The sequence below is a fragment of the Dendropsophus ebraccatus genome, chromosome 7 (genome assembly GCF_027789765.1).
Source record: "Dendropsophus ebraccatus isolate aDenEbr1 chromosome 7, aDenEbr1.pat, whole genome shotgun sequence".
Taxonomy (NCBI): Eukaryota; Metazoa; Chordata; class Amphibia; order Anura; family Hylidae; genus Dendropsophus; species Dendropsophus ebraccatus.
This window is the reverse complement of record NC_091460.1, coordinates 14,065,567-14,090,496: the sequence shown is the minus strand read 5'-3', so window position 1 is coordinate 14,090,496 and position 24,930 is coordinate 14,065,567.

Here is a 24,930-nt window from a genome sequence, read left to right as displayed (position 1 = left end):
GCGCCGCTGCCGGCCCCCGGAAGTGACATGATGCTGATGCCGCAGTGCTGAGACGCACGCAGCGCCGATGCGTTCCACAGTCGAACGCGACTGGAAGAAAAACCAGCGGCTCGGGTGACACGCAGAGTGCGTTCCAAGACGCACTAGGTAAGAAAAACTTAAAAGCTAAGACCTGCAGAAGCAAATATCAGGATACTACCTGGACACCGGCTCCAGCGGCATCCCAGCAATCATTACCTGGAGAGAAAACCTGAATGCAACAGGTTAACAAAGCATAAAAACGGAGGAGGGACAAAGTCCCCTAGGGCTAACAGCAACAAAGTAAAAAAAGACTGAGGTCTAGGGGGAGGTGGAGCCTATTTATACCTCATGGAGGAGGGGATTCAAATTTAATTGTTATTTTTTCATTAAATATTCCTTCGTCCCAGGGGCTCGCAGGGGCGAATTTACCCCATATGTTGTGATGCCAATGGGACGTAAGGGAAACATATATTAAAAAGGGAGCAGAAAGCCATACAATACATACATCAGATGGTATACAGGGCAGAGTAAATAAATAAATAATATAACTACTATATATTAAACCATTGATGGTATATCAATTGACCCACAGAGGTAAGAAAGTGCAAAAAAAATATTAAATAATGGATAATAATAATCCAAACAAAATAAGTAGGAAACAGTGAAGTGAACCTATATATATAAAGCTGCAAGTGCAGTCTGAAGTGCAACCAAGTGCAATACCACGTATAGTGTCTAATTCATACAAGTGTATGATCAAACCTCTGGGTATATAGTATATAGTCCTGCCCAGTACCACCACTCACCCAACGCTGCGTTTCGCTGTACAAGCTTTATCAAGGGTAATGAGAGTCAGGTCACTTGTCTTTTTTATATGTCCAAATACCAATCACATCGCATCTATGCAGCTGGCCATCACATCACTAATCATTCCAAAAGCCAATCCAAAAGCTTCCCCTGTAAATTCTCCCACCCCTTGGCAGGTGTATTAAGCTCACCGTAATAATCAGTGTCATCCACCCCTTCCAAACCATCTCCGGGAGAGACCGGAAACAAGTGCGGTCACATGACCGCCCCTAAGTCACGTGCCATGTACGTCTCACCGGAAGTGACGGAGGGAGTCCACGTCATCCGGTAGCCAAATATCTAAGTGTCATAATGGCGATCCCGGTCACATGACCGGTGTCATAGTGACATGTATGCGATCCCGGTCATGTGACTAAGGTCGCATCACGTATCTTCAGAGTCCGGACTCCGCGCATGCGCAGTAGGGCACAAACGGGACTTAAACATAGAGTACATATATACAGCCATGGAAAGAGTAAAAAAAGAAATAACATGGAAAAGTGACCAGTGACAAAGAATAATGAATGGAGTAATAAATGAATAAATAGTGATAAAAAAGTGAAAGAGTGCTAGGTGCCACACGTGAAAAACACACATAAAAACAAAAGACAAAACACATATAATATACCCACCCAAAAAAACTTACCCACTGACGAATCTATAAGTGAAAAAAATCCCTGGACATACATTAATTATAAGCCAGGTGAAATGAAACATATATGTATGTGCTGGTGACAAAAGACATGTATGTATATACATACACACACACACACCCAGCGTCTAAGCATGTACCCACACACACACACACACGTCTATAAGTGTGATACCCACAGCCCAGACCGTATATCTAACTCTATAAAAAAATATCCCCCTAAATTATATGTGGAGTATGAATCATATATAAATTTGTACTATAAGGACATGAAACTATACACTCATCCTGTAAATACAATCGACATTCAAATAGCTAATAAATACTAAATAAATAATAATAAATAAATAATGAATAATGGTAATTGATAATAATAAATGATAATAATAATAATAATGATGAATAATAAATAAAATAAATAAAATAAAATGATAAATATACAAAAAATAATAAGTTAAATCATAAAAAATTAATAAATAAATCATATCAATAAATAAATAGTTATTTAATAGTGACAATATATATACAAGAGTAGTACGCATATAGTTCATACACCCCACCAGATTACAAAGTGTATCCCCTATTATAATTATAAATAGGATGTATAACCCACTACCTAGTGTAGTGTTCCTCCAAATGATAGAGTGAATAATAATAACTATATTTAATAATAGATAATAATAGCTATACCCCAGTTCATTGATCACTAATAAATAATCGTAAAGTGCATTGGTAAAGACAATAGATCATAGACCCTACTGTATAAAGTGCATCACCTATATATAATATGTAGAATAATATATAAAATATAAACTATACCCCAATTCATTGATCACTAATAAATAATCGTAAAGTGCATTGGTGAAAAGCAATGGATCATAGACCCTACTGTCTAAAGTGCGTCACCCATATATAATATGTAGAATAATATATAAAAAAAAGCAACAAAAGAAATAATGGACCATGGTGCCTCACTTAGAGGGACTAATTCATAAAATACAAAAAAGCCTAATATACCAAAACCAACCATGTGGGCGAAGTGATATACCACCAATATGGAGTAACATTCATGTGAAAAGTGCATAAAGTGCAAAGAATGGGGCCATAAAGGTTTCCAAGGGATACAAGTATGGGTGAACCAAATAGCGCAAATGATAGTTCAACCAATCACAGGGGAAATATAACAACCAGATGTTCTCCATGTAAACAGAAGACTCCAAGATGTAAGCATGTTGTGCCAGGAAATCTAATAATATTACACCTAAAGAGTAAAGAGGAAGAAAAAAGGGGGGAACATAAGAACAGAATAATAATAATAATAATAATAATAATAATAATACAGGAGAAAGAAGCACAATAGGCCAACACACAACCATTCAAGTAAAACCATACAACCAACACTAAAAGCAATTAAAAGATAAGTCTAAAAACAAGACAAACCTGAGAAAGCAAGTATTTCTTATCCGGAGTACTATAGGAACGTTCATATATACACAAGGGTTTATTCACAAAAATGGTGCAAAGCTGTTGTATTCATTCAGGCCATACGGTGCCAAGGTGTTCAATCGATAAATCCACATGGTTTCTCTTTGAGCAAGTTGTTTTTTAATGTCGCCCCCTCTTTCGCTACGGTATAGGACATCAATCCCCCGGACTTTGAATAGGGAGTCATCACAATTGTGAACGGACTTGAAGTGACGGGGAATAGTCTTCAATTCTTCTATCTCTGTTGCATCCCTCGCCGCTCTGATATCCAACACATGTTCGCGTATTCTTCTTCTCAGTTGTCGCGAGGTCATTCCAATGTAGATTAAATTGCAGGGACAAGTAGCGAAATATACCACAGTTTTGGTTTCACACGATATAGGATGACAAATCTTGAATTCTCTGGTTCCATCAGATGTAAAAAAGACCGTCGCCTTTTCCATATTTGGGCAGGCTACACATCCTTTGCAGGGGCCCGACCCCCATCTTGGACCTTTCGAGCCAAAAATCCCAGTCACTCTTCTTGGACTATAGTGACTACGAACTAAATGGTCCCGGAGATTACGAGATCTCCTATATGTTACCGACACTGTGGAATCAAGGATATTCCTTAGTATTGGGTCCGTCATTAGGATAGGCCAGTGTTTCTCCAACGCATCCACCATCTCCCTGCTATGTGAGCTAAATTCAGATATAAATCTTACCTTCACATCTGAAGGATCAGGTTTACTTTTAGGTCTTAGTAACTCCCGACGGTCAGCATTTTTGGCTCGAATGTAGGCTCTCTTAATACAACGATTGCTGTAACCTCTTTCACGAAATCGTTGCGTCAAATCAGCTGCCTGTCGTTCAAAAGCGGCGTCGTTAGAGCATATCCGCCTTGCTCGTAAAAACTGACCAACTGGGATATTTCTTACCAGATGATTCGGATGGGATGATTGTGCATGTAATACAGTATTCGCTGATGTCCTTTTCCTATACAGGTCCGTTTGTACAAATCCTGCCGTATCGACCTGTAGGGAGACATCAAGGAAGTCAATCACTTCTCGACTTATTTTGTGGGTCAGTTTGATATTGTATGGATTCTGATTCAAACGTAACATAAATGCTTCCAGGTCCACAATGGAACCTTGCCAAATCATCACAATATCATCAATATATCGACCCCACATTTGGACATTTTCTATTCCCTTCACTGGATCTGACTGAAAAATTTCCCTCTCCCAGAGCCCCACAAATAGGTTGGCATAAGAGGGGGCACATGCCGCCCCCATGGCCGTCCCCTGGAGCTGTAGGAAGAGGGACCCCTTAAATAGGAAGAAGTTATGAGTGAGAACAAAGGATAGAGCTCTCACCGTGAAATCACAGAGGTCCGAGGATATTGCACTTTATCGAAGAAAGAATTCTACTGCCTTTAGGCCGTCCTGATGTCTTATAGATGTATATAATGATTCCACATCGCATGTAACAATGTACATATTGGGCTCATTTTTTATATTCTCGGGGATGCATTCAAATTCTCGGGTGACCATTTTAATAAACATGTCAATAGCCGGACATGTGGCTAATATTGGAAACCTGGTGGATCGGGGAAGTAGATGTTGGGGAAACTTACCCATTGTCACTGTTGTATCCATCTCCCTCTCATTTTCAGTGAGTAAATCCATCAAATTCTGCATCGCATGTTGTTCCTCCCTTGTAGGCAATAAACCATGTTTTTTATTTTCAAAGAGACGTTTAAAAAATAATTTCCTGCCAAATAACTGTAGATCCTTCATCGCCGAAAAATGGTCGAATTTGGCCGCTGGGGAAAAAGAGAGACCCAATTCAAGTACATGGGTTTGATCAGAGGTAAGAGAGATAGAGGAAAGGTTAATTACCTTTGATGTTATATATCATAGTAATCGTAACGACTTGTGGAACATATATAACAAGTCAGGTTTACCCCAGGGCGAATGGCGTAAAAACACACATCCACTAAAAACACAAAATGTGTTGTTTTTTTTCAATTTCACCACACATTGAATTTTTTCCTGGTTTCGCAGTGTACTTTATGCAAAAATTCAGCCTGTCATTGCAAAGTACAATTAGTGATGCAAAAAATAAGGTCTCATGTGGGTTTCTAGGTGGAAAAATGCAAGTGCTATGGCCTTTTAAACACAAGGAGGAAAAAACCAAATCGCAAAAATAAAAATTGCCCCGGTCCTTAAAGGGTTAATTCACAAAACAGTCTCTCAGCAGCACAGCACACATACCCCAGCACACATACCCCAGCACACATACCCCAGCACACATACCCCAGCACACATAGCATAGCACAGCACAGCACACATACCCCAGCACACATACCCCAGCACACATACCCCATTACACACAGCACACATACCCCAGCACACATAGCATACCTCAGCACACATACCCCAGCACACATACCCCAGCACACATAGCATACCTCAGCACACATACCCCAGCACACATACCCCAGCACACATAGCATAGCACAGCACAGCACACATACCCCATTACACACAGCACACATACCCCATTACACATAGCACACATACCCCATTACACAGCACACATACCCCATTACACACAGCACACATACCCCATTACACACAGCACACATACCCCATTACACATAGCACACATACCCCATTACACATAGCACACATACCCCATTACACATAGCATAGCACACATACCCCATTACACACAGCACACATACCCCATTACAGACAGCACACATACCCCATTACACATAGCATAGCACAGCACACATACCCCATTACACACAGCACACATACCCCATTACACATAGCACACATACCCCATTACACAGCACACATACCCCATTACACACAGCACACATACCCCATTACACAGCACACATACCCCATTACACATAGCACACATACCCCATTACACATAGCATACATACCCCATTGCACACAGCACACATACCCCATTACACAGCACACATACCCCATTACACCCAGCACACATACCCCATTACACACAGCACACATACCCCATTACACACAGCACACATACCCCATTACACACAGCACACATACTCCATTACACAGCACACATACCCCATTACACACAGCACACATACCCCATTACACACAGCACACATACCCCATTACACAGCACACATACCCCATTACACACAGCACACATACCCCATTACACACAGCACACATACCCCATTACACACAGCACACATACCCCATTACACAGCACACATACCCCATTACACAGCACACATACCCCATTACACACAGCACACATACCCCATTACACACAGCACACATACCCCATTACACAGCACACATACCCCATTACACAGCACACATACCCCATTACACAGCACACATATCCCATTACACACAGCACACATACCCCATTACACACAGCACACAAACCCCATTACACACAGCACACATACCCCATTACACAGCACACATACCCCATTACACAGCACACATACCCCATTACACACAGCACACATACCCCATTACACACAGCACACATACCCCATTACACACAGCACACATACCCCATTACACACAGCACACATACCCCATTGCACACAGCACACATACCCCATTACACAGCACACATACCCCATTACACACAGCACACATACCCCATTACACACAGCACACATACCCCATTACACAGCACACATACCCCATTACACACAGCACACATACCCCATTACACAGCACACATACCCCATTACACACAGCACACATACCCCATTACACAGCACACATACCCCATTACACACAGCACACATACCCCATTACACAGCACACATACCCCATTACACACAGCACACATACCCCATTACACAGCACACATACCCCATTACACAGCACACATACCCCATTACACACAGCACACATACCCCATTACACACAGCACACATACCCCATTACACACAGCACACATACCCCATTACACACAGCACACACTCCTTACTTCATAGCACAGCACACATACCCCATTACACAGCACACATACCCCATTACACAGCACACATACCCCATTACACACAGCACACATACCCCATTACACATAGCACACATACCCCATTACACACAGCACACATACCCCATTACACAGCACACATACCCCATTACACACAGCACACATACCCCATTACACACAGCACACATACCCCATTACACACAGCACACACTCCTTACTTCATAGCACAGCACACATACCCCATTACACAGCACACATACCCCATTACACAGCACACATACCCCATTACACACAGCACACATACCCCATTACACATAGCACACATACCCCATTACACACAGCACACATACCCCATTACACAGCACACATACCCCATTACACACAGCACACATACCCCATTACACACAGCACACATACCCCATTACACATAGCACACATACCCCATTACACACAGCACACATACCCCATTACACACAGCACACATACCCCATTACACACAGCACACATAGCATAGCACAGCACAGCACACATACCCCATTACACACAGCACACATACCCCATTACACACAGCACACATACCCCATTACACAGCACACATACCCCATTACACACAGCACACATACCCCATTACACACAGCACACATACCCCATTACACACAGCACACACTCCTTACTTCATAGCACAGCACACTCAGCAGAGAACACTTACCCCATTGCATACTCAAGAACACTCCCACTCTTAGGGTATATTCACACGGGCGGGTTTGCAGCGAGATTCTCGCTGCGAGCCCGGCAGGTCCTGGCAGTTCCCATACACTACATACTTGCTGCGGTCTAAACGACCGCAGCGAGTATGTAATTATACCGTCCTTAACCCCTTCTGCTCCCGCCCGGCTCCCCCGCTGTCTATATACTTTACCTGTCCTTGCTGCACGGGGTCCGACGTCCTGCTCTCCCGCCCGGCCAATCAGTGGCTGCAGCTGGGCAACACACTAATTGGCCGGGCGGGAGAGCAGGACGCCGGACCCGTGCAGCGAGGACAGGTAAAGTATATAGACAGTGGGGGAGCCGGGCGGGAGCAGAAGGGGTTAAGGACGGTATAATTACATACTCGCTGCGGTCGTTTAGACCGCAGCAAGTATGTAGTGTATGGGAACTGCCAGGACCTGCCGGGCTCGCAGCGAGAATCTCGCTGCAAACCCGCCCGTGTGAATATACCCTTATGCTCTATCCCGGGTGAGGGCTCGGGGGGAGGGGTTGTTCTACTGCGTCCTCCGAGGGGGGGGGGATGCAGGCAACTCTACTGCCCGGGTGGGGGTGAGCAGACTCCAGCAGCTGTGCACAGGTCCTGTGTGCCGGGGCTAGGAGGTCGGGAGGCGGCTGTGAGGCCACCAAACTCCAGCTGCTCACTTAGGCACCGAGGAAATTGCAGAGCGTGCGTGCGAACCTCAATGTAGCCAGCCGCAGCCTGCTTGCTTTAATTGATTAGGGGACGTTTGGCTGCAGAGATCTTTATAAGCAGCCCCAGGCCCCTGTTTAAAAACCTTGCCTGGCAGGGAGCAGCGGCCGCAGCTGGCCCCTCTCCTCCTCGGGGCTGCACATGCGATAGGTCTGCCACTGGGGCAGGGGCCCCCTAGGATGCAAGGGCCCCCGGGCAGCCGCCTAGCATGCCCAATGGGTAAGACGGCCCTGACCGCGCTTGTAATCCAAATCACTCTTAAACCAAAGCAAATTTTCCCATAAGAAATCATTGAAATGCCAACAATTGGTTCCACACCCCAAAAATAATGATTTATTATTCTGAATAACATGTAAAACAGATGAAACAAACATTCAGAAACAGCAGAATATGTGATATTATAAGTTACTGTACAGAAATGGAGAGGATGGGAAACACAAGGGCGGACAGAGACTGCAGGGAACAGGAAGGAATGAGCAGGACAGATGGGGGCACATACATGCAGCGCTCTCTGTCCGGGGAGAGAGGGGTTACAGCTATGGAGAGATTACCTCCACAGTCCTGTCCCCTGATGTAAGCCCCAGCCTGAAGTGATTCTGCTATGATTTGGAAGGTGAGGGAGACTTCCTGGGTCAGAGTACAGGGCTGTAGACCCCGCTATGCAGACCCCTCCCACCCAGTACAGGGAGCTCTTACACCAAAGCAATTCTCTTACACCAAGTTACAATTTTGAAAAACTAAGATCTTAAACCAAGTTACTCTTAACCCCCAGACGACCCATGACGTAACTGTATGTCCTGGGTGTTTCTCCCGCTATGAAGCACGCTCCGGAGCGGAGCATGCTTCATAGCAGGTGGGGGCCGGCTGCAGTGAGCAGCCGGGACCTCACCGGTAATGACACGCTGCAGCGATCGCGCTGCCACGTGTCATTAACCCCTTAAGCCGCGACCGCGGCGTTTAAGTGTAAGTGACAGGGGGAGTCCCCTATGTGACTGCGGGGGTCCCGATCGGTAAAACGGACCGCCGGAGGTCTCTCACCTGCCTCCGTGCGGTCCGATCGGCCATCTGCTGCACTGATGGCATAGCATTCATCAGTGTAAAAATCAAACTAATCTATGTAAAAGTCCCCCAAAGGGACTTCAAATGTGTAAAAAAAAAAAAGTTTAAAACACCAACACACTACCCCAAAACCCCTCCCCCAATAAAAGTTGAAATCACCCTCCTTTCCCATTATATAAATAAAACAAATAAAAATAAATAGATAAATATATAATATACCGTAGCGTGCGTAATTGTCCGATCTATTAAAATATAACAAGCGTCATTGCGACCAGTAAACGGCGTACACGAAAAGAGGGGAAAAAGTGCGCAGATTACCGATTTTATGTTACATTATATATTTAAAAAAATCAATAAAAAGTGATCAAAACGTCCGATCTTCACAAATATGGTATTAATAAAAACTAGAGATCATGGCGGAAAAAATGACACCCCATACAGCCCCGTAGGTGAAAAAATAAAACCGTTATAAACGTCACAATAGTCCTATTTTATTTATAATTAATTGCCAAAAAAAGGATTTCATTAAAAAAAAATATAACATTAGAGAATCTGTGTAACCTGCATATGGTTGTGTTCAGACTGACCTATAGAGTAATGGTATCATGTCGCTGTTACCATATAGTGCATTACGTAGACACAGGAACTCCCCAAACGTTACCATATTGCATTCTTTTTTACAATTCCACCTATTTATATCTTCATAAATAATATATTTGGGATTCCGTCATACATGTTATGGTAAAATGAATGACGCCATTACACAGTACAACTATTCCTGTAAAAAACAAGCACTTACATGGCTTGTAGATAGAAAACTGAGAGTGCTGGAGCTCTTAGAAGGGGAGGAAGGAAAAACGGAAACACTAAGATCAAAATTTGCGCGGTCCACTGGGTCATTTTGGGCCTGGTCCTCAAAGGGTTAAGCCAAGGTACCAATGTATGTAAGATATAGGGTGGTATTGGCAAGGGGGTTGTTTAGAATATTGTTTTTCTTACCCAGATAACTCCTTTTAGTTTCTCCCTCTGACAGTGATTGCCTACTTGCCGCCGTCACTAGTGTTTCCTGCATTGATGGTTTCTTATTCCTCTGACTTCTGGCTCGTTCCTCCTTACTTCTTCCCTCGGATTGTGACTTGGTACTGCCTGATCTCCTGTGACTAGAGATGAGCGAACCTGGAGCATGCTGGAGTCCATCCGAACCCGAACTTTCGGCATTTGATTAGCGGGGGCTGCTGAAGTTGGATAAAGCCCTAAGGCTATGTGGAAATCATGGATATAGGTATTGGCTGTATCCATGTTTTCCAGAAAACCTTAGAGCTTTATCCAACTTCAGCAGCCGCCGCTAATCAAATGCCGAATGTTCGGTTTCGGATTGACTCAAGCATGCTTGAGGTTCGCTCATCTCTACCTGTGACCCCGGATTGTCTCTGGTATTGATCCTGTCTCTGATATTACTCTGTTGTTCTCCTGGTTATCTGACTCTGATGTGTTTCTGACCATCCTTGTATCTCTGATTTGGTGCCAGTGGTGTACCTATAGGGATTGCAGTGGTGACCAGGCCTGTATGCTAGGGGAAAGGGGGGGGGGGGGCGCCGGCCCTCCTCACCACATGCTGTCACACTACAGCCGAAACAGTGGAGCACAGCAGGAGCCAGGAGACTTGAGCATTCCTGGGGGGGGGCTGTGTTCTCCTATCTTTGGCTTCACCAGGTCGCAGGAATGCAACCCCCATCGCGTTCTAATAACAATTGTAGGGATCTTTAGTAGGGGGGTAGCGTGAAATTAAGCAGTCCTTATGCCAATTTAACGAAACATCTTCAACTTGGCTTTTTTTGTGGCAAATCAAAGTGCAGACAGACACAAAATGTGGTAACACTGTGCAAAACAGGATACAAACTAAACACCGGCCCGGCTTTACATAGCAGTGTGTGAACAGGCCACAGGCTTCCAGGCTCTCAGCAACCTCCACCCTTCTGAGCTGCTTTTACTGTGCTGTAGCGATTACTCCTACTTACACCTGACTGCAAGGTGTGGACTGGAGTGGGGAGGGAATGGCAGGTCCCACAACCAAACCTACCGGCCATTCCAGAAAATCCAAGCCCAATAATACTAAATAACAGTTCAGCAGAATAGATCTGCTGACCTACACAACTTTCCTGGAGTTTACCATCTAATCCCAGCTAGCAGCCTGGGTGACATGTACACCCTCTCTAGTACTTAATTTGGGCATGGTTGCACAGTAAACTAGGTGACAGTAGTACTTTTTATTAGGACACAGTGGCTTAGTAGGGAAATATTGGCATCATTAAATTGCTTGTGGGGGTACAGTGGCACAGTGCAGTAATGTGAGGAGGCACAATTAGTTTCTTCAGTACGGTGTTCTCACCTGTTTTATCCCCGCCATAAGCAGTGCTGCCTCCCTGGTCCTCCATGCCACTCTTTTTTTACTTCTCTGCAGATATTACCTGCCCAGTCACTGGCTTCAGGGAGTGTTGTGTCGCCTACTGCCGGGACCAGTGACTGACTACAGGGTATATGGCACATCACGTCTGCAAAGTAGCAATGGCAGCACTGGACACAGTTGAAATAAAACAGGAGAGTATATGTTTTTTTTCTGACAATAATAAAATGATTTTATATATATATATATATATATATATATATATGTATATATGCAGTGTCCTAGAGCTGGGTCCACTGTTTCTTTCTATCTCCATTGATGATGTTTATTCCTGCCACTTTCTCCTGATTTCTGTCTAACTAGTCCCTGAGTTGGCTACCTCAAAGGTCACTGCCCTATCCCAGTGGGTTATTCTCCTTAGCACCCAATCAGATTCTTCCCCTGAAGGCCTAGTATATATATACCGGGGTGGGGGCTGGGTATTGTTGACTAGTTGGTGAGTGTAGTCTCAACAGAGAGTCCAGGGTTGTGTGTACTAGATGGGCCTGCAATCCTTGATGGTGTGTCACTTTGTGCCCACACGGTAGTGTAGGCGGATGTGTTTTCCCATTTATTCAGGAACTTTCTCTCACAGCCCTAGCTGAACCGCAGTGTCTGATTGGTCCCTAGTCTGTAAAAAAAAAAACCTGTCACTCACCTATCTGTTTTTTACACACTTGTCGTATATTACTCTCCTATCTTTAAGGGAGCCTGTGAGGTACATACCAAGGAGAGAGCTGTACAAAGGTGCGGGGGAGATACTGTATAAGCAGCAGGACCTTCAGTCCAGTGTAAAGTTTTATAATCCTCCTTTTCATTACTAGCTGAAGTGTCACAGAGGCGGAGCCAACCCAGAGCTGCACCTTCTGCCACACCCCTTCCTGCTCTGGCTGAGTGACATACATGGTGGTGCTGCGGCTGTGACACTTCAGCTGGTAATTAAAAGAATTATTATAAATGGAGTGATTATAGTGAAATTACATGCATTGACTCACAGAAGGCGTCTTCACTGCGTCAATTGTAAGTGACGTTTTTTGCTGAGGTTGTTCACTTTTTTTTGCTCGGCCATCATGAAGATTTCTCCAGCCGTTACTCCTCTCTGCAGGATCTACCAGAAAAACATTTTAGGTTCCTCGCTCCAGCATCATCCACATCTATATACAAACTCCACAAGTGTATTGCTTCACTGCCAAGCTTCCTCTATGCCTTTAACCAAGCTCCCTTATCTCCTTTTACAAGACCTCCCTCTCTGTAGTCCCTCCTTATAGATGGCCACCTTGTGTGGTCCCCCTTATGTTGTCCCCCTTATAGATGGCCCCCTTATGTTGTCCTCTTTAGAGATGGCCCCCTTATATTGTCCCCATTATAGATGGTCCCCTTATGTTGTCCCCCTTATAGATGGCCCCTTTTATGGATGGCCCCTCTTATGTTGTCCTCCTTATAGATGGCCCCCTTATGTTGTCTGCCTTATAGATATCCCTCTTATATTTTCCCCCTTAGAGATGGCAAAAGCAGATAAAAAACAAAGGAAAAAAAAGTCACCAAAGTTCCTAACACCTTGCTCCACTGCTGCAGTGTCATACTGGCCCCCAGCTGATGTGCAGCTTAGCAGGAGATTCTTTCCCGGCAGCACATGCGCCAGTAAAGTTCAGTGTGCGCTGGGGCTGGTACTTCCTTCCAGCACACACAACGTGTTCACCAAGAATTCACCCCGAGCAAAATGTATGGGGGCCTTAAGACTACACAGCCTGTCCAGCCTCCCAATCCCCTTGTTTTAAACAGCTGATAATCCCCCATCATACACCTCAGACCTCAGGACCTGTGGACAATACTGCTCCTTACTCTGTCTTTTTCTTTGGGGTTTAGCAATACACTGTGGCCAGAATTGATACTCTATATGGAGAAAGCTATAAAAAATGCCTGACATTTATAAATTTTATACAGGTGTCTCTGCACTCTGAGGGGATCTGCATATAGCACCACTGGGGTCCTTGGACTAATATCTGACTAAGGGGAATAGCTGCCAAGAGTTAGCAAGCACCTGGAGTGTCAAGCAGTGTAGTGCAGGGAGCACAAGGCATAGATGGGGAGCATGTAAGGGGTTAATATGTCTATGGCGGCAGAATAGGAGGAAGGTTGACCACAGTTCAAGGGAAGGGGCCAAAGAGTATAAGGAAGCGTGTAACAGCAAGGGGACAGTGTGGCGCGGTCAGTGAAAGTTCCCGCCCGTTGAGTCGATGCAAGTAACTTTAGATTGGGTGGCATGATGTGAGTGTAGTGTCCAAGCACAGGTGGGCCACTACGTTTTTATTGCACCTGGGAAAAGTAACTCACTCAGGTTCTCACAGTGGGATGAAGGAGAGTTGCACTGTTCGTATTTCGCACTAGGTGTCACTGCAGTGTCCCAGAACATGCAGACTACTACTCCTATTATGGCCATTTCTCTTGCTGTGTCCATGCCTGTTCTGGTAAGTGTTTGCACTGCAACTGCTGCTGGTTTTCCCCTAGTATTCTCTAGTAATGTACATTCTCATGTGTATTCTCATGTATTCCTGTGTATTATTGCATTGTACAGTGGTATGCAAGGCTGTTGATCACGTGACCTGTAACCATGGTTCCTCCAATGGCCGACTAGCTCTGGCCAGGAGCAACCATGTGACCTCCCACTTCCTGCTGACAAGTCAGTTCAGCCCCTGCTTTCAAGCAAGGAGGTTGTGTTGTTCTGTCCTCTCCCTCAGAAGAGTGACTGAGTCTGCTGCTGTATTCAAGTCTTCGGCTGTATCTGCCTGCTCAAGTGACCGGATTCTTCTCTCTCATCTGGGTGTCATTCCGTTATCTCTCCTCATCGCTGCAAGGATTCACAGCAAGTATTATTCTCAAGCTAATCCACCCAGCAACGCTATTTCTCTCATACTCCTACTCCCATCATCCGGCACGTATTCTCACAGCCTATGCAGCACCACTCCTGCTTTATTTGTCAAAGCCTGCTATATACCCGGTTGCATCCGGAGAGACTGTTGCTACTAGTTACCTCATCTATAATAAAACCGCTGTTACTGAACCCTGGCATTGGTGTCCACTAACTGGTGCCCTGACTAAGTGCAGCGAAGAATCGCATGCCCATCATCACCCGCAGATTCCACAGACCGGCCCTACAGCTGTGCCACCCTCAGGCCTATACCGTGACAAGTATAACCCCTGCAGCTGCCTCGGTCATTGCCCGCTCATAACACCAGCACTGCGGAAGTGGCCCCCAGGGGCCAGGGCATCGCATTTTTGGCGTCACGAACAGGATACAGACTGTGTTGTGCCAACTGTCAGTACTCCCAGAACTGTACTGTTACCCCCCAGAGACTTTGCCAATTACTATGGGGGTGATTGAAGTGTTTCGGGCCCTAAACAGTACCCAAGATGGCCGCCGTCTTCTTCAATTTCTGGCTGCGCCATACCCCGGAGAGGAGGGGGTTAACAGCCATGCAGCCAAAGCGCGGGAATCGTCCGGCGCCATAGACTTTCCATTGGCTGCTCCTGATTGGCTGCCTGGGCCGGATGACGTCACTGTTGCTGGGCAGATTCTGGAACCTGATCCTCCAGCCTGGCGCTCCTCCCCTTCCTGCTACAAGTTCCGGCCAGAGCGTGACAAGATGGCAGCCCCCGAGAAACGTTTGCCTGCAGCCGCAGCACCAGTGATGCCGGAGCTGCCGAAGAGCAATCCTGCCTGCCTGCTAGCACCGCTCCCATCCTACAGCGACACCAGCTGGGCCGCTGCCCGGTCGGACGACGGAAGTCTTCGCCGGGCCTTCATCCCGCCCTCTGCTGATCAGAATGAGGGGCCCATACCTGAGACCAGCATTTCTCCGGGACCCGGTCACTCCAGCACCGCTGACCTCGCTTCTTGTACCGGAGGGTCCTCATCACCGGACAGCGAACAGATTGTAAGTGGACCGACTGTTGTCCTTGGTCCCTGGCCCTAAAGGGGAGAACTCTGCTAAGGCCTTCATATCCCCGGGTCTGTGGCAACCTCCAGGGCGTGATTCGCCGCCCCTGCTGCAATGGATGCTCGGGCCGGGGCCTAAGATTATGCAGCTGATCGAGGACATTCAGCAGGCCCTCGCTGCCCTGTCGCCTGCCACTACAGCTGCCACCGCTATGCCTAGCGCTACTCCTGCAGCTTCCACTACAGCGGGCCCGTCTACTACCGCAGTCCCCTCTACTGCCCCCACTGCTGTGGCTAAGGCTGCCTCTTCTATCACGACCGTCACCTATCATGTGGCCCCCATCATCTCTCCTATCACCACGGTGACGCCCAGCATCGTAGTCACTACGGCATCCAGTGATGCTTCTGCTCCAGGCCCTTCACGCTATCGCTATCCGTGGAAGAAGAAAAAGAAGAAGCCTACTCAGGGTCCTCCAGGACATTTCTGTTAAGTGTCCTCCCGAAAGCTGAGTCCTATGACTGTTTTTCTTTTGTGTGTTGTTTAATTGTTCCAGTTCCTGCAACGTTCAAGGTTCGTGCCTGGTCCTCCTGACCAAGTTCCCTGTACTAACCAGCCATGAGCTGATGGACACTCACCATAACAAAAGGTTCTCTAGTGCCTGTCCCAGAGCCTTTTACATGGACGATGTTCTAATTGCCTAAAAGAGACTCTACCACACAGAGACACTTAACCCATTCCTTCCTAATGCACTTTCCTGTGATTGTGTGTTCCACAAAGGGTATCATTGCACTTATTTTATTATTGCACTTATTCTACTATTGCATTCTAGTGTTATCGAAGTCTTTGTATTTCCTCCTCTGGGTAAGCACAAGGTTACATAGATTGCCTCAGAGTAGAGTGCCTCTTTTGTAAAACAGTATATTTTCCAGTGTCTAAGTCAGATAGCTCCTCCTCTGAGTAAGAGAAGTCAGTATATATATATACCTCAGAGAAGGTCCAGTTTATGTAGGAGTGTATTTTCTCATCCAGTCTCATTATTGTGTATTATTATCATATCTATAGCTGGAAAGATTTAGTTGAGCCAGTTCGTATGCAGATTTTTCTCAGATTTTCATTCAGATTTCTCTCAGGTTTCATTCAGATTCATGTGAGCCAGTTCTCCTCAAGACCTCGCAGTATTTGTTGTCTTTTGTATTTCCTTTCCTTTTGTTCACCTCTGTCTTGTCCCAACACAGTAGTTATCACACATAGTCTTACTTAACATTCACACTTGTCCATACATATTGCACCTTGTGTTTGGCCTATTGAGTAATTGTGTGGTATGATTGATCCGTATACATGAGCGCCCAGTTGTATGCTTGCTTTTATTATTTTGTTCTATTCTCTTTCAGGAATCCAAGACATTTCACAAACACGCCAAGACAGTACACAGGTCTTCACGTTCTCTTCCAGTAGGGTAACACATTTAACAGAAAACCTACTGTCTAACTGGCTGGAATATTGAGGGTCACCCGCCAGCAGTTAAGTTGTCCTGGCTTACACGTCAGATGGTTCACGCACTAGCTACCTGGTCGCCAGAGTACGTTAGGCACCCCTAGGTGAAGTCCTGCCACTAGGGATTCTCATTCTCTCTCTCTTCTCACCTGTGCCTTGGGCGTGGGAAACACACACCTCATCACACTCACTCTCATCATTCATTCCTGTTGTTTGATTGTCCAGTCTATTCATGTTTGCTGCCTTCTAGATTCGCCGAGGTCGGCTTAAACTTGCTAGGGAGGTATGCAGTGTCCCAGAACATGCAGACTACTACTCCTATTATGGCCATTTCTCTTGCTGTGTCGATGCCTGTTCTGGTAAGTGTTTGCACTGCAACTGCTGCTGGTTTTCCCCTAGTATTCTCTAGTAATGTGTATTCTCATGTATTCCTGTGTATTATTGCATTTTACAGTGGTATGCAAGGCTGTTGATCATGTGACCTGTAACCATGGTTCCTCCAATGGCCGACTAGCTCTGGCCAGGAGCAACCATGTGACCTCCCACTTCCTGCTGACAAGCCTGTTCAGCCCCTGCTTTCAAGCAAGGAGGTTGTGTTGTTCTGTCCTCTCCCTCAGAAGAGTGACTGAGTCTGCTGCTGTATTCAAGTCTTCGGCTGTATCTGCCTGCTCAAGTGACCGGATTCTTCTCTCTCATCTGGGTGTCATTCCGTTATCTCTCCTCATCGCTGCAAGGATTCACAGCAAGTATTATTCTCAAGCTAATCCACCCAGCAACGCTATTTCTCTCATACTCCTACTCCCATCATCCGGCACGTATTCTCACAGCCTATGCAGCACCACTCCTGCTTTATTTGTCAAAGCCTGCTATATACCCGGTTGCATCCGGACAGAACTGTTGCTACTAGTTACCTCATCTATAATAAAACCGCTGTTACTGAACCCTGGCATTGGTGTCCACTAACTGGTGCCCTGACTAAGTGCAGCGAAGAATCGCATGCCCATCATCACCCGCAGATTCCACAGACCGGCCCTACAGCTGTGCCACCCTCAGGCCTATACCGTGACAAGTATAACCCCTGCAGCTGCCCCGGTCATTGCCCGCTCATAACACCAGCACTGCGGAAGTGGCCCCCAGGGGCCAGGGCATCGCATGTGTGTGTGTGAGGGCTGGGGGTCATAGTTGTGGGGGGACTGGGGTGGATAGTTGTGCTTGGGGAGGCTGTGGGTGATAGTTGTGTGTGGGGGGGGGGGGCTGGGGGTGATAGTTCTGTGTGTGTGGGAGGGCTGGGGTGATAGTTCTGTGTGTGTGGGAGGGCTGGGGTGATAGTTCTGTGTGTGGGGGTGGGCTGGGGGTAATAGTTGTGGGGGGCATGGGGTGGATAGTTGTGCTTGGTGAGGCTGGGGGTGATGTGTGTGGGGGGAGGCTGGGGGTCATAGTTGTGTGGGGGAGGACTGGGGGTGGTAGTTGTGTGAGGGCTGTAGCTGTTGGGGGGGCTGGAGGTGGTAGTTGTGTGAATGGCTGGGGGGGGAATTGTGTGTATGGAGGGGGGGGATCGGGTGATGGGTGTTGTCTGGAGGCATGGGTGGCTGAAAGAGCTCTGTTACCTTAAAGGGTTACAGTGTATACAGCTCCTGCAGCAGCTGCAGCATGTACCGTCTGCAGCAGTATCTGTGTACCTGAAAAAAAGGACTTTAATCCCCTGGGCGCGTGACAGGCAGTGGCAGGGAAGTAGTCATCTGGGCGGTTCCCTATCCGTATCTAGTCACCGCTCTCTGCCTGTCAGCACATTTGGAAGTATGATTGACAGGCAGAGTGTGGTGACTAGATACGGATGGGGAACCGCCCAGATGACTACTTCCCTGCCACTGCCTGTCACGCGCACGGGGATTAATGTCCATTTTTACGGGATTACAGCTGCAGCTGGTACGTGCCACGGCTGCTACAGGAGCTGTATACAGCGGTTCAGGGAACCATATCAGCCTGATTGGGCTGATTGGATCCCTTTAAAGGGGGATCAGCTACATTTAAAACCAACATCAGAAGTTAGTATATAATTTGGCAAACCATATTGCCTCATGTACCACGTGCAGGTCTTCTGATACACATGAGTCCCTAACCAAAAAACATCACTGTGCCGGTCAGCGACCACAATCCCCGCAAAGCGTGCGCAAGCAGAGAAGGGGGGCCACGGAATGGCCCCGAAACCCCATTGTCACAGGACCAGACCCTAAAGGGCCCCCCCAGACCCCGCAGGCGCCACCGGCGGAAAAAGCGGATGCCAAGCAACACAAGTGTGAACAAGATCTTACCTCTCTCCATTCCTCTGCAGGTAGAATGGGAGAATACTAGGAGATCCTCACCTTATGTAAACAGGTGCTTCCTGCTTATTTGGATCACATGGGTCTTACGAAGCACGAGTGCTAGCCACAATGAAAAAAGGGACAGAATACATAAAGTATGCACAAGCCAAAAAGACAGAAATGGCTGCACATCGCACCCATGGCTGACACGAAAGCTTATTCAGCTACATTTAAAACCAACATCAGAAGTAAGTATATAATTTGGCCAAACCATATTGCCTCATGTACCACGTGCAGATCTTCTGATACACATGAGTCCCTAACCAAAAAACATCACTGTGCCGGTCAGCGACCACAATCCCCGCAAAGCATGCGCAAGCAGAGAAGGGGGGCCACGGAATGGCCCCGAAACCCCATTGTCACAGGACCAGACCGTAAAGGGCCCCCCCATAGTGTGACCGTTCTTATAGTATATACACCATAGTGTGACCGCTCTTACAGTACAGACACCATAGTGTGACCGCTCTTACAGTATAGACTCCATAGTGTGACTGCTCTTACAGTATATACACCATAGTGTGACCGTTCTTACAGTATAGACTCCATAGTGTGACTGCTCTTACAGTATATACACCATAGTGTGACCGCTCTTACAGTATATACACTCCATAGTGTGATCGCTCTTACAGTATAAACTCCATAGTGTGACCGCTCTTACAGTATATACACCATAGTGTGACCGCTCTTACCGTACAGCCCCCAAAGTGTGACCGCTCTTACAGTATAGACACCATAGTGTGACCGCTCTTACAGTATATACCCCATAGTGTGACCGCTCTTACAGTATATACACCATAGTGTGACCGCTCTTACAGTATAGGCTCCATAGTGTGACCACTCTTACAGTATAGACTCCATAGTGTGACCGTTCTTACATTATAGACTCCATAGTGTGACTGCTCTTACAGTATAGACCCCATAGTGTGACCGCTCTTACAGTATAGACTCCATAGTGTGACCGCTCTTACAGTATATACTCCATAGTGTGACCGCTCTTACAGTATAGTCTCAATAGTGTGACCGCTCTTACAGTATATACACCATAGTGTGACCGCTCTTACAGTATATACTCCATAGTGTGACCGCTCTTACAGTATATACACCATAGTGTGACCGCTCTTACAGTACAGACTCCACAGTGTGACCGCTCTTACATTACAGACCCCATAGTGTGACCGCTCTTACAGTATAGGCTCCACAGTGTGACCACTCTTACAGTATATACACCATAGTGTGACCGCTCTTACAGTATAGACCCCATAGTGTGACCGCTCTTACAGTATAGACCCCATAGTGTGACCGCTCTTACAGTATATACACCATAGTGTGACCGCTCTTACAGTATATACACCATAGTGTGACCGCTCTTACAGTATAGACTCCATAGTGTGACCGCTCTTACAGTATATACACCATAGTGTGACCGCTCTTACAGTATAGACTCCATAATGTGACCGCTCTTACAGTATATACCACATAGTGTGACCGCTCTTACAGTATATACACCATAGTGTGACCGCTCTTACAGTATATACTCCATAGTGTGACCGCTCTTACAGTATATACACCATAGTGTGACCGTTCCTACAGTATAGACTCCATAGTGTGACTGCTCTTACAGTATATACACCATAGTGTGACCGCTCTTACAGTATATACACCATAGTGTGACCGCTCTTACAGTATAAACTCCATAGTGTGACCGTTCTTACAGTGCAGACTCCATAGTGTGACCGCTCTTACAGTATATACACCATAGTGTGACCGCTCTTACCGTACAGCCCCCATAGTGTGACCGCTCTTACAGTATAGACACCATAGTGTGACCGCTCTTACAGTATATACCCCATAGTGTGACCGCTCTTACAGTATATACACCATAGTGTGACCGCTCTTACAGTATAGGCTCCATAGTGTGACCACTCTTACAGTATAGACTCCATAGTGTGACTGCTCTTACAGTATAGACCCCATAGTGTGACTGCTCTTACAGTATAGACCCCATAGTGTGACCGCTTTTACAGTATAGACTCCATAGTGTGACCGCTCTTACAGTATATACTCCATAGTGTGACCGCTCTTACAGTATAGTCTCCATAGTGTGACCGCTCTTACAGTATATACACCATAGTGTGACCGCTCTTACAGTATATACACCATAGTGTGACCGCTCTTACAGTACAGACTCCACAGTGCGACCGCTCTTACATTACAGACCCCATAGTGTGACCGCTCTTACAGTATAGGCTCCACAGTGTGACCACTCTTACAGTATATACACCATAGTGTGACCGCTCTTACAGTATAGACTCCATAGTGTGACCGCTCTTACAGTATATACACCATAGTGTGACCGCTCTTACAGTATAGACTCCATAATGTGACCGCTCTTACAGTATATACCACATAGTGTGACCGCTCTTACAGTATATACACCATAGTGTGACCGCTCTTACAGTATAGACCCCATAGTGTGACCGCTCTTACAGTATATACACCATAGTGTGACCGCTCTTACAGTATATACCCCATAGTGTGACCGCTCTTACAGTATAGACTCCATAGTGTGACCGCTCTTACAGTATATACACCATAGTGTGACCGCTCTTACAGTATAGACTCCATAATGTGACCGCTCTTACAGTATATACCACATAGTGTGACCGCTCTTACAGTATATACACCATAGTGTGACCGCTCTTACAGTATAGACTCCATAATGTGACCGCTCTTACAGTATATACCACATAGTGTGACCGCTCTTACAGTATATATACCATAGTGTGACTGCTCTTACAGTATAGACTCCATAGTGTGACCGCTCTTACAGTATATACCACGTAGTGTGACCGCCCTTACAGTATATACACCATAGTGTGACCTCTCTTACAGTATATACCACATAGTGTGACCGCTCTTACAGTATAGACTCCATAGTGTGACTGCTCTTACAGTATAAACTCCATAGTGTGACCGCTCTTACAGTATACACCCCATAGTGTGACCGCTCTTACAGTATATACACCATAGTGTGACCGCTCTTACAGTATATACACCATAGTGTGACCGCTCTTACAGTACAGACTCCATAGTGTGATCTCTCTTACAGTATAGACTCCATAGTGTGACTGCTCTTACAGTATATACACCATAGTGTGACCGCTCTTACAGTACAGACTCCACAGTGTGATCTCTCTTACAGTATATACACCATAGTGTGACCGCTCTTACAGTATATACACCATAGTGTGACCGCTCTTACAGTATATACACCATAGTGTGACCGCTCTTACAGTACAGACTCCATAGTGTGACCGCTCTTACAGTACAGACTCCATAGTGTGACCGCTCTTACAGTATATACCCCATAGTGTGACCGCTCTTACAGTATATATACCATAGTGTGACCGCTCTTACAGTATATACACCATAGTGTGACCGCTCTTACAGTATATACCCCATAGTGTGACCGCTCTTACAGTATATACACCATAGTGTGACCGCTCTTACAGTATATATACAATAGTGTGACCGCTCCTACAGTATATACACCATAGTGTGACCGCTCTTACAGTATAGACCCCATAGTGTGACCGCTCTTACAGTATATACACCATAGTGTGACCGCTCTTACAGTACAGACTCCATAGTGTGACCGCTCTTACAGTACAGACTCCATAGTGTGATCTCTCTTACAGTATAGACTCCATAGTGTGACTGCTCTTACAGTATATACACCATAGTGTGACCGCTCTTAGGGCCCTTGCACACTGAGCAATTCTCGAGGAATTGTAGCTGAAAGTTTTCAGGCAGAATTCAAGCAGAATTTAAGCCCCCCATTGACTTCTATAGGATTCCTCTAGCAGATCTACAGCAGAAAATTCTGCTCGGAAATTCTGCAGTGTGAACAACAGAGCAGAAAACCCATTGAACACAATGGGACTTTGCTCTGTACATTTTTTACGGGAGGAATTTCAAGCTGAATTTCGAGCTGAATTTCAAGCTGAATTCCTCGCCTTTTCCTCAGTGTGCACATACCCTTACAGTACAGACTCCATAGTGTGATTTCTCTTACAGTATATACACCATAGTGTATATGGCATTTTGGCCAGTGTAATTGGGAAAAAAGCGCCGGAGCATTGCTCTGCGCTGTTATGTTATCAAGATTCGATCGGGGAGGCCTACAGGGTTTATGGCGGAAATGCTTGGTTATGTTACGACGAGCAATTCCGCCACTGCACGGCGGTTAGGCCAACTCTGAGGTGGGATTACAAAGACATTGGTCTTTGGATGAAATTGATGTCCGCGCCGAAAGGGGGCACCAGGCCCTTTCGTGATGCAGCCGGCGGAACAGGGTCAGCAGCAGGGCGCACGGCTGGGGGCGGAAAAGGCTGCTGCTGGCAATATAACAAGGGCTTCTGTAAGTTCGATACCGATTGTCGGTACCGTCACGAATGTTCAGGTTGTGGGGTAGCGCACGGATTGTCCAGGTGTTTCAAAAAAGGCAAGGGTAGAGGGGGTGAGTCTGAGGCAAAGGGGGTAACCCCGGTGAAGGTGGACGCGATGCGGCCGTATCTCGTGGCCTATCCAAATAGGCAGGCGGCTCGGTTGTTGGAAGAGGGGTTTGAGGTGGGGTTTGTTATCCCGTGTTCGTCGGTTTCGTTGGGGATTGAGCCGCGGAATCTGAAGTCGGAATTGACTTACCCGGAGGTGGTGGAGGAGAAGTTGGCCAAGGAGGTGGCCCTGGGCCAAATGGCCGGTCCATTTCCAGAGCCCCCGTGCCCTGGTTTATGGGTGTCTCCGTTGGGTGTGGTTCCCAAGAAGGAACCAGGGAAGTATCGGCTCATTCACCATCAGTCCTATCCGGAGGGAAGTTCGGTGAATGATGGAATTGCGGCAGAGTTGTGCTCTGTCTCGTATACTTCCTTTGATGCAGCAGTGGCCTGGGTGCAGCGGTACGGGTGGGGAATGTTGATGGCTAAAACAGATATTGAGGCGACGTTCCGTCTGTTGCAGGTGCATCCGGACAGTTTTGCGTTGTTGGATTGTAAGTGGGGGGGAGGGAGTATTATGTTGACCGTTGTTTGCCCATGATGTGTTATGATTCTTGCGCCTACTTTGAGGCGTTTAGTTCCTTTTTGGAGTGGGTAGTGCGGCAGGAGTCCCAG